Genomic DNA, 12,714 nt, shown 5'->3' with positions numbered 1-12,714 from the left:
CGTCAGAGACTGTCGGAGAGTGTCAGACAGTTTCAGAGAGTTTCAGAGAGTGTCAGAGAGTTTCAGAGAGAGTCAGACAGTGTCTGAGAGTGTCAAAGAGTGTCAGAGAGTTTCAGAGACTTTCTGAGAGTGTCAGAGAGTGCCTGAGAGTTTCTGACAGTTTCTGAGGGAGTCGGAGAGTGTCAGAGAGTGTCAGAGTGTTTCAGAGAGTTTCACAGAGTTTCAGAGAGTATCAGAGATTTTCAGAGAGTTTCAGAGATCTTCAAAGAGTGTCAGAGAGCTTCAGAAGGATTCAGAGTGTGTCAGGGAGTGTCAGAGAGTGTCAGATCATTTCAGAGAGTGTCAGAGAGTGTCAGACAGTGTCAGAGAGTGTCAGAGATTGTCAGAGAATTTCAGAGCGTTTCTGAGTGTTTCTGAGAGTGTCAGAGAGTTTCAGAAAGTTTCAGAGAGCTTCAGTGAGTGTCAGAAAGTTTCAGAGAGTGTCAGAGAGTTTCAGAAAATGTCACAGAGTGTCAGAGAGTTTCAGAGAGCTTCAGAGAGTGTCAGAGACTGTCGGAGAGTGTCAGACAGTTTCAGAGAGTGTCAGAGAGTGTCAGAGAGTTTCAGAGAGTGTCAAAGAGTTTCAGAGACTTTCTGAGAGTGTCAGAGAGTGCCTGAGAGTTTCTGACAGTTTCTGAGGGAGTCGGAGAGTGTCAGAGAGTGTCAGAGTGTTTCAGAGAGTTTCACAGAGTTTCAGAGAGTATCAGAGATTTTCAGAGAGTTTCAGAGATCTTCAGAGAGTGTCAGAGAGCTTCAGAGGGATTCAGAGAGTGTCAGGGAGTGTCAGAGAGTGTCAGATAATTTCAGAGAGTGTCAGAGAGTGTCAGACAGTATCAGAGAGTGTCAGAGAGTGCCGAAGAGTTTCAGAGAGTGTCAGAGAGTTTCAGAGAGTGTCTGAGACTGTCGGAGAGTGTAAGAGAGTTTCAGAGAGTGTCAGAGAGTTTCAGAGAGTGTCAGAGATTTTCAGAGTGTTTCAGAGATCTTCACAGAGTGTCAGAGAGTGTCAGAAAGTTTCAGAGAGTGTCAGAGAGTGTCTGGGAGTTTCAGAGAGATTCAGAGAGTTTCACAGAGTGTCAGAGTGTTTCAGAGAGTGTCACAGAGTTTCAGAGAGTGTCAGAGATTTTCAGAGAGTTTCAGAGATATTCAGAGAGTGTCAGAGAGTGCCAGAAAGTTTCAGAGAGTGGCACAGAGTGTCAGAGAGTTTCAGAGAGATTCAGAGAATGTCAGAGACTATCAGAGAGTGTCAGAGAGAGTCAGAGAGTGTCAGAGAGAGTCCGAAAAATTCAGAAAGTGTCAGATAGTGTCAGAGAGTGTCAGAAAGTGTCAGAGAGTGTCAGAGAGTGTCTGAGAGTGTCAGAGAGTGTCAGAGAGTTTCAGAGAGAGTCAGAGAGTGTCAGAGAGTTTCAGAGAGTTTCAGAGAGTGTCAGAGAGGGTCCGAGAGTTTCAGAGAGTGTCAGAACAAAGAACAAAGAACAAAGATAATTACAGCACAGGAACAGGCCCTTCGGCCCTCCAAGCCTGCGCCGATCTAGATCCTCTCTCTAAACATGTCGCCTATTTTCTAAGGTTCTGTATCTCTTTTCTTCCTGCCCATTCATGTATCTGTCTAGATACATCTTAAAAGACTCCATCGTGCCCCCATCTACCACCTCCGCTGGCAATGCGTTCCAGGTGCCCACCACCCTCTGCGTAAAGAACTTTCCACGCATATCCCCCCTAAACTTTTCCCCTTTCACTTTGAACTCGTGTCATCTAGTAATTGAAACCCCCACTCTGGGAAAAGCCACTTGCTATCCACCCTGTCTATACCTCTCATGATTTTGTACACCTCAATCAGGTCCCCCCTCAACCTCCATCTTTCTAATGAAAATAATCCTAATCTGCTCAACCTCTCTTCATAGCTAGCGCCCTCCATACCAGGCAACATCCTGGTGAACCTCCTCTGCACCCTCTCCAAAGCATCCACATCCTTTTGATAATGTGGCGACCAGAACTGTACGCAGTATTCCAAATGTGGCCGAACCAAAGTCCTATACAACTGTAACATGACCTGCCAACTCTTGTACTCAATGCCCCGTCCGATGAAGGAAAGCATGCCGTATGCCTTCTTGACCACTCTATTTACCTGCGTTGCCACCTTCAGGGAACAGTGGACCTGAAGACCCAAATCTCTCTGGACATCAATTTTCCCCAGGACTTTTCCATTTACTGTATAGTTCACTCTTGAATTGGATCTTCCAAAATGCATCACCTCGCATTTGCCCTGATTGAACTCCATCTGCCATTTCTCTGCCCAACTCTCCAATCTATCTATATTCTGCTGTATTCTCTGACAGTCCCCTTCACTATCTGTTACTCCACCAATCTTAGTGTCGTCTGCAAATTTGCTAATCAGTCCACCTATACTTTCCTCCAAATCATTAATGTATATCACAAACAACAGTGGTCCCAGCACGGATCCCTGTGGAACACCACTGGTCACACGTCTCCATTTTGAGAAACTCCCTTCTACTGCTACTCTCTGTCTCCTGTTGCCCAGCCAGTTCTTTATCCATCTAGCTAGTACACCTTGGACCCCAAGCGCCTTCACTTTCTCCAGCAGCCTGCCATGGGGAACCTTATCAAACGCCTTACTGAAGTCCATGTATATGACATCGACAGCCCTTCCCTCATCAATCAACTTTGTCACTTCCTCAAAGAATTCTATTAAGTTGGTAAGACATGACCTTCCCTGCACAAAACCATGTTGCCTATCACTGATGAGCCCATTTTCTTCCAAATGGGAATAGATCCTATCCCTCAGTATCTTCTCCAGCAGCTTCCCTACCACTGACGTCAGGCTCACCGGTCTATAATTACCTGGATTATCCCTGCTACCCTTCTTAAACAAGGGGACAACATTAGCAATTCTCCAGTCCTCCGGGACCTCACCCGTGTTTAAGGATGCTGCAAAGATATCTGTTAAGGCCCCAGCTATTTCCTCTCTCGCTTCCCTCAGTAACCTGGGATAGATCCCATCCGGACCTGGGGACTTGTCCACCTTAATGCCCTTTAGAATACCCAACACTTCCTCCCTCCTTATGCCGACTTGACCTAGAGTAATCAAACATCTGTTCCTAACCTCAACATCCGTCATGTCCCTCTCCTCGGTGAATACCGATGCAAAGTGCTCGTTTAGAATCTCACCCATTTTCTCTGAGTCCAAGCATAACATTCCTCCTTTGTCCTTTAGTGGGCCAATCCTTTCTCTAGTTACCCTCTTTCTCCTTATATATGAATAAAAGGCTTTGGGATTTTCCTTAACCCTGTTTGCTAAAGATATTTCATGACCCCTTTTAGCCCTCTTAATTCCTCGTTTCAGATTGGTCCTACATTCCCGATATTCTTTCAAAGCTTCGTCTTTCATCAGCCGCCTAGACCTTATGTATGCTTCCTTTTTCCTCTTAGCTAGTCTCACAATTTCACCTGTCATCCATGGTTCCCTAATCTTGCCATTTCTATCCCTCATTTTCACAGGAACATGTCTCTCCTGCACGCTAATCAACCTCTCTTTAAAAGCCTCCCACATATCACATGTGGATTTACCTTCAAACAGCTGCTCCCAATCTACATTTCCCAGCTCCTGCCGAATTTTGGTGTAGTTGGCCTTCCCCCAATTTAGCGCTCTCCCTTTTGGACCACTCTCGTCTTTGTCCATGAGTATTTTAAAGCTTATGGAATTGTGATCACTATTCCCAAAGTAGTCCCCTACTGAAACTTCAATAACCTGGCCGGGCTCATTCCCCAACACCAGGTCCAGTATGGCCCCTTCCCGAGTTGGACTATTTACATACTGCTCTAGAAAACCCTCCTGGATGCTCCTTACAAATTCTGCTCCATCTGGACCTCTAACACTAAGCGAATCCCAGTCAATGTTGGGAAAATTAAAATCTCCTATCACCACCACCCTGTTGCTCCTACATCTTTCCATAATCTGTTTACATATTTGTACCTCTATCTCACGCTCGCTGTTGGGAGGCCTGTAGTACAGCCCCAACATTGTTACCGCACCCTTCCTATTTCTGAGTTCTGTCCATATTGCCTCACTGCTCGAGTCCTCCATAGTGCCTTCCTTCAGCACAGCTGTGATATCCTCTTTGACCAGTAATGCAACTCCTCCACCCCTTTTACCTCCCTCTCTATCCCGCCTGAAGCATCGATATCCTGGGATATTTAGTTGCCAATCATGCCCTTCCCTCAACCAAGTCTCAGTAATAGCAATAACATCATACTCCCAGGTACTAATCCAAGCCCTAAGTTCATCTGCCTTACCTACTACACTTCTTGCATTAAAACAAATGCACCTCAGACCACCAGTCCCTTTATATTCATCATCTGCTCCCTGCCTGCTCTTCCCCTTAGTCACACTGACTTCATTATCTAGTTCCTTACAGGCTTTTGTTACTACCTCCTTACTGTCAACTGACCTCAATTGGTTCCCATCCCCCTGCCACATTAGTTTAAACCCTCCCCAACAGCGTTAGCAAAAGCACCTCCAAGGACATTGGTTCCAGTCCGGCCCAGGTGTAGACCGTCCAATTTGTAATAGTCCCACCTCCCCCAGAACCGGTCCCAATGTCCCAAAAATCTGAACCCCTCCTTCCTGCACCATCTCTCAAGCCACGCATTCATCCTGACGATTCTTTCATTTTTACTCTGGCTATCACGTGGCACTGGTAGTAATCCTGAGATTACTACCTTTGAGGTCCTACTTTTTAACTTGGCTCCTAACTCCCTAAACTCTGCATGTAGGACCTCATCCCGTTTTTTACCTATATCATTAGTGCCTATGTGCACAATGACAACTGGCTGTTCACCCTCCCCCTTTAGAATGTTCTGCAGCCGATCTGAGACGTCCCTGACCCGTGCACCTGGGAGGCAACATACCATTCGGGAGCCTCGTTTTCGACCACAGAACCGCCTATCTACTCCCCTTACAATCGAATCCCCTACGACTATAGCCCTTCCACTCTTTTTCCCGCCCTTCGGAACAGCAGAGCCAGCCACGGTGCCATGGACCTGGCTACTGCTGCCTTCCCCTGGTGAGCCATCTCCCTCAGCAGTATCCAAAACGGTATACTTGTTTTGGAGGGAGATGACCGCAGGGGACTCCTGCGCTGCCTTCCTGCTCTTTCTCTGCCTTTTGGTCACCCATTCCCTTTCTCCCTCAGCAATCCTAATCTGCGGTGTGACCAATTCACTAAACGTGCTATCCACGACCTCCTCAGCATCGCGCATGCTCCAAAGTGAGTCCATCCGCAGCTCGAGAGCCGTCATGCGGTCTAACAAGAGCTGCAGCTGGACACACTTCCTGCACGTGAAGGAGTCAGGGTCATCAGCCATGTCCCTGAGCTCCCACATTGAGCAAGAGGAGCATGATACGGGTCTGAGATCTCCTGCCATTTTTAATCTTAAGTTTAAACTTAGTTAAATGAAAAAGGAACGAAAAGTTTTTACCAATCACAATAAAACCAGAGAAATCGAAAAAGCCTTACCTTATAAACACCCCACCGAGTCCTTTTTTTTGGTTAGAGGAGGAGGGCGGGTGGGAGACACTACAAGTGTGGTGTCTCGGGTTCAGAAACCGCCCAAATATATAGTGTTTTACTTACCCAGCAGCCCCCTGGCCTCCGCCGAAAAACAAAAGGAAATTAAATTGACTTTCAAACGGACTTTCCCAGCTGCTCACTCGCTCACACGCTGCTCCCGAAAAAGCTGCTGCACTGAAAGGAAAGTTATTTTAAACCGCCCAAATATATAGTGTTTTACTTACCCAGCAGCCCCCTGGCCTCCGCCGAAAAACAAAAGGAAATTAAATTTACTTTCAAACGGTAGTTTCAGAGAATTTCAGAAAGTGTCAGAGAGTTTCAGAGAGTGTCTGAGACTGTCAGAGAGTGTAAGAGTGTTACAGAGAGTGTCACAGAGATTCAGAGAGTGTCAGAGATTTTCAGAGAGTTTCAGAGATCTTCAGAGATCTTCAGAGAGTGTCAGAGAGTGCCAGAAAGTTTCAGAGAGGGTCACAGAGTGTCAGAGAATTTCAGAGAGATTCAGAGAGTGTCAGATAGTTTCAGAGAATTTCAGAAAGTGTCAGAGAGTGCCTGAGAGTTTCTGACAGTTTCTGAGTGTGTCAGAGAGTGTCAGAGAGTGTCAGAGTGTTTCAGAGAGTTTCACAGAGTTTCAGAGAGTGTCAGAGATTTTCAGAGAGTTTCAGAGATCTTCAGAGAGTGTCAGAGAGCTTCAGAGGGATTCAGAGAGTGTCAGGGAGTGTCAGAGAGTGTCAGAGAATTTCAGAGAGTGTCAGAGAGTGTCAGACAGTATCAGAGAGTGTCAGAGAGTGTCGAAGAGTTTCAGAGAGTGTCAGAGAGTGTCAGAGAGTTTCAGAGAGTGTCAGCAAGAGTCAGAGAGTGTCAGAGAGTTTCAGAGAGTGTCAGAGAGTGTCAGAGAGTGTCCGAGAGTTTCCGAAAGTGTCAGATAGTGTCAGAGAATTTCAGAAAGTGTCAGAGAGTTTCAGAGAGTGTCTGAGACTGTCAGAGAGTGTAAGAGTGTTTCAGTGAGTGTCACAGAGTTTCAGAGAGTGTCAGAGATTTTCAGAGAGTTTCAGAGATCTTCAGAGAGTGTCAGAGAGTGCCAGAAAGTTTCAGAGAGGGTCACAGAGTGTCAGAGAGTTTCAGAGAGATTCAGAGAGTGTCAGAGAGTATCAGAGAGTGTCAGAGAGAGTCAGAAAGTGTCAGAGAGTGTCCCAGAGATTCAGAAAGTGTCAGATATTGTCAGAGAATTTCAGAAAGTGTCAGAGAGTGTCAAAGAGTGTCAGAGAGTGTCAGAGAGTTTCAGAGAGAGTCAGAGAGGGTAAGAGAGTTTCAGAGAGTTTCACAGTGTGTCGGAGATGTTCAGAGAGTTTCAGAGAGTGTCAGAGAGTGTCAGAGAGTATCAGAGAGTGTCTGAGAGTTTCAGACACTGTCAGAGTGTGTCAGAGATTTTCAGAGAGAATCAGAGAGTGTCAGAGAGTTTCAGAGATTTTCAGAGAGTTTCAGAGATGTTCAGAGAGTGTCAGAAAGTTTCAGAGAGTGTCAGAGAGTGTCTGGGAGTTTCAGAGAGATTCAGAGAGTTTCACAGAGTGTCAGAGTGTTTCAGAGAGTGTCACAGAGTTTCAGAGAGTGTCAGAGATTTTCAGAGAGTTTCAGAGATATTCAGAGAGTGTCAGAGAGTGCCAGAAAGTTTCAGAGAGTGGCACAGAGTGTCAGAGAGTTTCAGAGAGATTCAGAGAATGTCAGAGACTATCAGAGAGTATCAGAGAGAGTCAGAGAGTGTCAGAGAGAGTCCGAAAAATTCAGAAAGTGTCAGATAGTGTCAGAGAGTGTCAGAAAGTGTCAGAGAGTGTCAGAGAGTGTCTGAGAGTGTCAGAGAGTGTCAGAGAGTTTCAGAGAGAGTCAGAGAGTGTCAGAGAGTTTCAGAGAGTTTCAGAGAGTGTCAGAGAGGGTCCGAGAGTTTCAGAGAGTGTCAGAACAAAGAACAAAGAACAAAGATAATTACAGCACAGGAACAGGCCCTTCGGCCCTCCAAGCCTGCGCCGATCCAGATCCTCTCTCTAAACATGTCGCCTATTTTCTAAGGTTCTGTATCTCTTTTCTTCCTGCCCATTCATGTATCTGTCTAGATACATCTTAAAAGACTCCATCGTGCCCGCATCTACCACCTCCGCTGGCAATGCGTTCCAGGTGCCCACCACCCTCTGCGTAAAGAACTTTCCACGCATATCCCCCTAAACTTTTCCCCTTTCACTTTGAACTCGTGTCATCTAGTAATTGAAACCCCCACTCTGGGAAAAAGCCTCTTGCTATCCACCCTGTCTATACCTCTCATGATTTTGTACACCTCAATCAGGTCCCCCCTCAACCTCCGTCTTTCTAATGAAAATAATCCTAATCTGCTCAACCTCTCTTCATAGCTAGCGCCCTCCATACCAGGCAACATCCTGGTGAACCTCCTCTGCACCCTCTCCAAAGCATCCACATCCTTTTGATAATGTGGCGACCAGAACTGTACGCAGTATTCCAAATGTGGCCGAACCAAAGTCCTATACAACTGTAACATGACCTGCCAACTCTTGTACTCAATGCCCCTTCCGATGAAGGAAAGCATGCCGTATGCCTTCTTGACCACTCTATTTACCTGCGTTGCCACCTTCAGGGAACAGTGGACCTGAAGACCCAAATCTCTCTGGACATCAATTTTCCCCAGGACTTTTCCATTTACTGTATAGTTCACTCTTGAATTGGATCTTCCAAAATGCATCACCTCGCATTTGCCCTGATTGAACTCCATCTGCCATTTCTCTGCCCAACTCTCCAATCTATCTATATTCTGCTGTATTCTCTGACAGTCCCCTTCACTATCTGTTACTCCACCAATCTTAGTGTCGTCTGCAAATTTGCTAATCAGTCCACCTATACTTTCCTCCAAATCATTAATGTATATCACAAACAACAGTGGTCCCAGCACGGATCCCTGTGGAACACCACTGGTCACACGTCTCCATTTTGAGAAACTCCCTTCTACTGCTACTCTCTGTCTCCTGTTGCCCAGCCAGTTCTTTATCCATCTCGCTAGTACACCTTGGACCCCAAGCGCCTTCACTTTCTCCAGCAGCCTGCCATGGGGAACCTTATCAAACGCCTTACTGAAGTCCATGTATATGACATCGACAGCCCTTCCCTCATCAATCAACTTTGTCACTTCCTCAAAGAATTCTATTAAGTTGGTAAGACATGACCTTCCCTGCACAAAACCATGTTGCCTATCACTGATGAGCCCATTTTCTTCCAAATGGGAATAGATCCTATCCCTCAGTATCTTCTCCAGCAGCTTCCCTACCACTGACGTCAGGCTCACCGGTCTATAATTACCTGGATTATCCCTGCTACCCTTCTTAAACAAGGGGACAACATTAGCAATTCTCCAGTCCTCCGGGACCTCACCCGTGTTTAAGGATGCTGCAAAGATATCTGTTAAGGCCCCAGCTATTTCCTCTCTCGCTTCCCTCAGTAACCTGGGATAGATCCCATCCGGACCTGGGGACTTGTCCACCTTAATGCCCTTTAGAATACCCAACACTTCCTCCCTCCTTATGCCGACTTGACCTAGAGTAATCAAACATCTGTTCCTAACCTCAACATCCGTCATGTCCCTCTCCTCGGTGAATACCGATGCAAAGTGCTCGTTTAGAATCTCACCCATTTTCTCTGAGTCCAAGCATAACATTCCTCCTTTGTCCTTTAGTGGGCCAATCCTTTCTCTAGTTACCCTCTTTCTCCTTATATATGAATAAAAGGCTTTGGGATTTTCCTTAACCCTGTTTGCTAAAGATATTTCATGACCCCTTTTAGCCCTCTTAATTCCTCGTTTCAGATTGGTCCTACATTCCCGATATTCTTTCAAAGCTTCGTCTTTCATCAGCCGCCTAGACCTTATGTATGCTTCCTTTTTCCTCTTAGCTAGTCTCACAATTTCACCTGTCATCCATGGTTCCCTAATCTTGCCATTTCTATCCCTCATTTTCACAGGAACATGTCTCTCCTGCACGCTAATCAACCTCTCTTTAAAAGCCTCCCACATATCACATGTGGATTTACCTTCAAACAGCTGCTCCCAATCTACATTTCCCAGCTCCTGCCGAATTTTGGTGTAGTTGGCCTTCCCCCAATTTAGCGCTCTCCCTTTTGGACCACTCTCGTCTTTGTCCATGAGTATTTTAAAGCTTATGGAATTGTGATCACTATTCCCAAAGTAGTCCCCTACTGAAACTTCAATAACCTGGCCGGGCTCATTCCCCAACACCAGGTCCAGTATGGCCCCTTCCCGAGTTGGACTATTTACATACTGCTCTAGAAAACCCTCCTGGATGCTCCTTACAAATTCTGCTCCATCTGGACCTCTAACACTAAGCGAATCCCAGTCAATGTTGGGAAAATTAAAATCTCCTATCACCACCACCCTGTTGCTCCTACATCTTTCCATAATCTGTTTACATATTTGTACCTCTATCTCACGCTCGCTGTTGGGAGGCCTGTAGTACAGCCCCAACATTGTTACCGCACCTTCCTATTTCTGAGTTCTGTCCATATTGCCTCACTGCTCGAGTCCTCCATAGTGCCTTCCTTCAGCACAGCTGTGATATCCTCTTTGACCAGTAATGCAACTCCTCCACCCCTTTTACCTCCCTCTCTATCCCGCCTGAAGCATCGATATCCTGGGATATTTAGTTGCCAATCATGCCCTTCCCTCAACCAAGTCTCAGTAATAGCAATAACATCATACTCCCAGGTACTAATCCAAGCCCTAAGTTCATCTGCCTTACCTACTACACTTCTTGCATTAAAACAAATGCACCTCAGACCACCAGTCCCTTTATATTCATCATCTGCTCCCTGCCTGCTCTTCCCCTTAGTCACACTGACTTCATTATCTAGTTCCTTACAGGCTTTTGTTACTACCTCCTTACTGTCAACTGACCTCAATTGGTTCCCATCCCCCTGCCACATTAGTTTAAACCCTCCCCAACAGCGTTAGCAAAAGCACCTCCAAGGACATTGGTTCCAGTCCGGCCCAGGTGTAGACCGTCCAATTTGTAATAGTCCCACCTCCCCCAGAACCGGTCCCAATGTCCCAAAAATCTGAACCCCTCCTTCCTGCACCATCTCTCAAGCCACGCATTCATCCTGACGATTCTTTCATTTTTACTCTGGCTATCACGTGGCACTGGTAGTAATCCTGAGATTACTACCTTTGAGGTCCTACTTTTTAACTTGGCTCCTAACTCCCTAAACTCTGCATGTAGGACCTCATCCCGTTTTTTACCTATATCATTAGTGCCTATGTGCACAATGACAACTGGCTGTTCACCCTCCCCCTTTAGAATGTTCTGCAGCCGATCTGAGACGTCCCTGACCCGTGCACCTGGGAGGCAACATACCATTCGGGAGCCTCGTTTTCGACCACAGAACCGCCTATCTACTCCCCTTACAATCGAATCCCCTACGACTATAGCCCTTCCACTCTTTTTCCCGCCCTTCGGAACAGCAGAGCCAGCCACGGTGCCATGGACCTGGCTACTGCTGCCTTCCCCTGGTGAGCCATCTCCCTCAACAGTATCCAAAACGGTATACTTGTTTTGGAGGGAGATGACCGCAGGGGACTCCTGCGCTGCCTTCCTGCTCTTTCTCTGCCTTTTGGTCACCCATTCCCTTTCTCCCTCAGCAATCCTAATCTGCGGTGTGACCAATTCACTAAACGTGCTATCCACGACCTCCTCAGCATCGCGCATGCTCCAAAGTGAGTCCATCCGCAGCTCGAGAGCCGTCATGCGGTCTAACAAGAGCTGCAGCTGGACACACTTCCTGCACGTGAAGGAGTCAGGGTCATCAGCCATGTCCCTGAGCTCCCACATTGAGCAAGAGGAGCATGATACGGGTCTGAGATCTCCTGCCATTTTTAATCTTAAGTTTAAACTTAGTTAAATGAAAAAGGAACGAAAAGTTTTTACCAATCACAATAAAACCAGAGAAATCGAAAAAGCCTTACCTTATAAACACCCCACCGAGTCCTTTTTTTTGGTTAGAGGAGGAGGGCGGGTGGGAGACACTACAAGTGTGGTGTCTCGGGTTCAGAAACCGCCCAAATATATAGTGTTTTACTTACCCAGCAGCCCCCTGGCCTCCGCCGAAAAACAAAAGGAAATTAAATTGACTTTCAAACGGACTTTCCCAGCTGCTCACTCGCTCACACGCTGCTCCCGAAAAAGCTGCTGCACTGAAAGGAAAGTTATTTTAAACCGCCCAAATATATAGTGTTTTACTTACCCAGCAGCCCCCTGGCCTCCGCCGAAAAACAAAAGGAAATTAAATTTACTTTCAAACGGTAGTTTCAGAGAATTTCAGAAAGTGTCAGAGAGTTTCAGAGAGTGTCTGAGACTGTCAGAGAGTGTAAGAGTGTTACAGAGAGTGTCACAGAGATTCAGAGAGTGACAGAGATTTTCAGAGAGTTTCAGAGATCTTCAGAGATCTTCAGAGAGTGTCAGAGAGTGCCAGAAAGTTTCAGAGAGGGTCACAGAGTGTCAGAGAATTTCAGAGAGATTCAGAGAGTGTCAGATAGTTTCAGAGAATTTCAGAAAGTGTCAGAGAGTTTCAGAGAGTGTCTGAGACTGTCAGAGAGTGTAAGAGTGTTACAGAGAGTGTCACAGAGTTTCAGAGAGTGTCAGAGATTTTCAGAGAGTTTCAGAGATCTTCAGAGATCTTCAGAGAGTGTCAGAGAGTGCCAGAAAGTTTCAGAGAGGGTCACAGAGTGTCCGAGAGTTTCAGAGAGATTCAGAGAGTGTCAGAGAGTATCAGAGAGTGTCAGAGAGAGTCAGAGAGTGTCAGAGAGTGTTGGAGAGATTCAGAAAGTGTCAGATAGTGTCAGAGAATTTCAGAAAGTGTCAGAGAGTGTCAGAGAGTTTCTGAGAGTGTCAGAGAGTGTCAGAGAGTTTCAGAGAGAGTCAGAGAGTCTAAGAGAGTTTCAGAGAGTTTCACAGTGTGTCAGAGATGTTCAGAGAGTTTCAGAGAGTGTCAGAGAGTGTCAGAGAGTATGATAGAGTGTCTGAGA

This window comes from Heterodontus francisci, chromosome 40 (genome assembly GCF_036365525.1).
Source record: "Heterodontus francisci isolate sHetFra1 chromosome 40, sHetFra1.hap1, whole genome shotgun sequence".
Taxonomy (NCBI): domain Eukaryota; kingdom Metazoa; phylum Chordata; class Chondrichthyes; order Heterodontiformes; family Heterodontidae; genus Heterodontus; species Heterodontus francisci.
The sequence above is the reverse complement of the archived record's forward strand: the minus strand, read 5'-3'. Positions refer to the sequence as shown.